This window comes from Cololabis saira, chromosome 17, assembly GCF_033807715.1.
Source record: "Cololabis saira isolate AMF1-May2022 chromosome 17, fColSai1.1, whole genome shotgun sequence".
NCBI lineage: Eukaryota > Metazoa > Chordata > Actinopteri > Beloniformes > Belonidae > Cololabis > Cololabis saira.
The window spans coordinates 25970913-25973865 of record NC_084603.1 but is presented as its reverse complement, the minus strand read 5'-3'; the positions used below and the strand labels follow the sequence as shown (position 1 = coordinate 25973865).

At 47.0% G+C, this 2953-nt stretch overlaps 1 non-coding gene across 1 annotated transcript; it reads left to right on the top strand.

Annotated features, from left to right (window-relative positions):
- Positions 1-659: 659 nt before the first annotated feature.
- On the top strand, positions 660-732 carry trnak-cuu (transfer RNA lysine (anticodon CUU)). Its single transcript has one exon. It is a non-coding gene; the product is annotated as a tRNA-Lys (tRNA).
- The last annotated feature ends 2221 nt before the right edge of the window (positions 733-2953 follow it).

The window sequence follows — 2953 nt, the reverse complement described above, 5'->3', positions numbered from 1 at the left end:
CTGTGCGCCACTCCCCCGCACTCCCTCTCTCCCCTGCAGACCACGCCCCAATCCTGCACCCTGCCACATACCCCCATCGCCCGACTCAGGCCGGGAACCGTCCGGCCTAGCCAACTCCCCCCCCCCGGAGCGGGAGAGGAAGTCAGGGACCGCCATCTGAGCCCCCGGCCTGTGAACCACTCTGAAATTAAAGGGCTGTAAAGCCAAATACCAACGTGTGATCCGCCCATTGGTATCTTTCATGCGATGGAGCCACTGGAGGGGAGCATGATCCGACCAGAGGGTGAATGGGCGTCCCAGGAGGTAGTAGCGCAGGGACCCGACCGCCCACCGAATGGCGAGGCACTCCTTCTCCACCGTGCTATACCGCCCCTCCCTCTCCGACAGCTTGCGGCTGATGTATAGCACGGGGCGGTCCGTCCCCTCCACCTGCTGGGACAAAACGGCCCCCAGCCCTCTGTTCGAGGCATCAGTCTGCAGAACAAAAGGGAGAGAAAAGTCAGGAGTATAAAGGAGCGGCTCCCCGCAGAGGGCCTGTTTCACCCTCTCAAACACCTGCTGGCACTGCTCCGTCCACTGGACCGGATCTGAGGCACCCTTTCGGGTCAGGTCAGTCAAGGGGCTGGACAGATCGGCAAAGTCCGGAATGAACCGCCGATGCCCGGCTAGCTCAGTCGGTAGAGCATGAGACTCTTAATCTCAGAGTCGTGGGTTCGAGCCCCACGTTGGGCGCCACTGTAACACGGCGTGTGCTACGGGGTCACAGAGACAGCAGACACCGGGATATGTTCAGGACTTTTATTGGTTTTTCCCGTGCACCAACACCACGGTTCCTCCAGAGGATTGTCAGCCGAGCTGCTCTCTCCTCTGCTCCGCTTCTGTCCTTCCTCGTCTCCAGAGCCCACACCCTACTGAAATACACAGAGAATGATTAGATTCACCTGTGTACCGTCAGCTGTTCCAGCCGCGTCACCTGTGCGCCACTCCCCCGCACTCCCTCTCTCCCCTGCAGACCACGCCCCAATCCTGCACCCTGCCACATATGGGTACTGTAAGAATATTAACGCTGCATTTCCACTTACCTCTGTGGACTCATTATACGCAATAGAGGAATGAAGTCCGGGAACTTTATGTTTCACTCACTCCTAAAGGAACCTCCATAATCTAAAAGTTTTCTTTTCCCAGAGGAATTTTCTCTCTCAAAAACTGTAAACATATGCGGAGTGCAAATGTTTTTGAGTCGACACTAATGATACTAATCAATAACTTTACATTCATGCTGATCAAATCTCTCCAAACATCCTAATTTCTAAATTCGCTCTTAAAACGACATAATTGAGTCCTGACTGTGGACCTCCACTGGGACCGTCCGCTGCTCTGCCTGCAGCTCATGAGGGCCTGGTTGCATTCCCCTGCAGGTTGGATGAACCTGCCGGCGTGTTGTGAGATTAGTAACTGCAAATCCAACCGGACTTCGACTTAGTCCTGGAGCCACGGTAGAGAAGTTACAGAGCCGTCCTCAGCAGGCTTTAGCTGGCACACAGTTATCGCAAGCGGCCACTGTTTAGCTGAGCTTTGTCCCCTGGATCTTCCAGGCTAACGCCAAACCCACCGCAGTGGTCGGTTACTAAAGTGAACAGTACAACAAATCATATTCTCATATGAGCGACCAAGCTTTGTTTGGTGTTTTTTCACAGTTGAGTCAATACAGTGCTAAGCGCTAAGTAGCTAAAGAGCTGTCCCCCAGTCCATTAAAAGACCACGCCCCTGATTATACATACATTTGTTGCTTTATATAATGTTACCTGATGTGGTAAAAAAATGTACTTCTTGTATCTATGAAGACCAAAACCTTTTTGAACCTGACTGTAAATACATGCAAGATGTTTATTTCTGACATTTGACATTTTTGCTCAAGAATTGCAAACTTTAATTACTGCCTGGTTGTATTAAATTGAATTAATTTGATTCTTGTATTAAATTAAATTATCAAGGACGATGTAGCTTCATGATTGGAGGTAAAATTGGTGTTGCAACCCTGTGATAAAAGCCAAATACCTGCGGAGAAGGAATTTCCAAGCAATGCTAACCAGCGCCTCTGTAACTTTAAACAATTGAGCATTGAACAGAGTTTATTTTCTATTTAGCTTTTAATGATAGAATATTCCATCATATTATCACAAAAAAACTGCATGGAAATATCTGAGTTTGAACCTGTAGATTATATGGGGTCATTCTGTGTGGCGTTAGAGCCTGGATACACTCCCAGTGCTCCTTTGTTAGGACCCCCATCGGTCTCCAGAGCGCTGCTACTCTTTCTTCTTTCATTTTCCCAACATGAAGTCTAAATGTTGTCAAAGGGGTTCATTATTAAACCAATCCTTCTATTTTTCCCGAGCTTTGCTCAGTAATTTTGCATCCCTAAACAAACAAAGAGAAAAATGCAAAACATGATTAAGTCTCACTGTGCTAATAAAGGAAACTCCTGTTTGAGACACGATTGGAAGCAAACGTGAAAAACCCTATAAATACCTCTCCAATCCAGTTGTTATTGCTCCACAGACTTAATCACTCATCAGTAAGCCTCTAGTGAGAAATATTCTTGGAATGGTGGATCAAGGTCTCACACTAAAGACTATTTTCTTAGACAGGCTTTGAGTTTGCATGTTGTCCTTGTGGCTGCATTGTGTTTTCTCCAAACAGTTCAAAGAGGATGAATCCTCCGTTTACTTGCCCACATCATACAGAAGGACAGTCATCTATGAACCTGTAATGGGTGAAGATCAGTCCAGATTATTCACTGGTTCTATCGTAGTATAAGCTTTGACTGGCCCTCAAAAGATTAGAGTGAGTAAAGAAAATAGATGGTATAATGAAAATATGTATAAAATCAGACAGACTGAAACACAAAGGGGGGAAATAAAAAGTTTTCTAGATTTTTAGTAGATCGTTT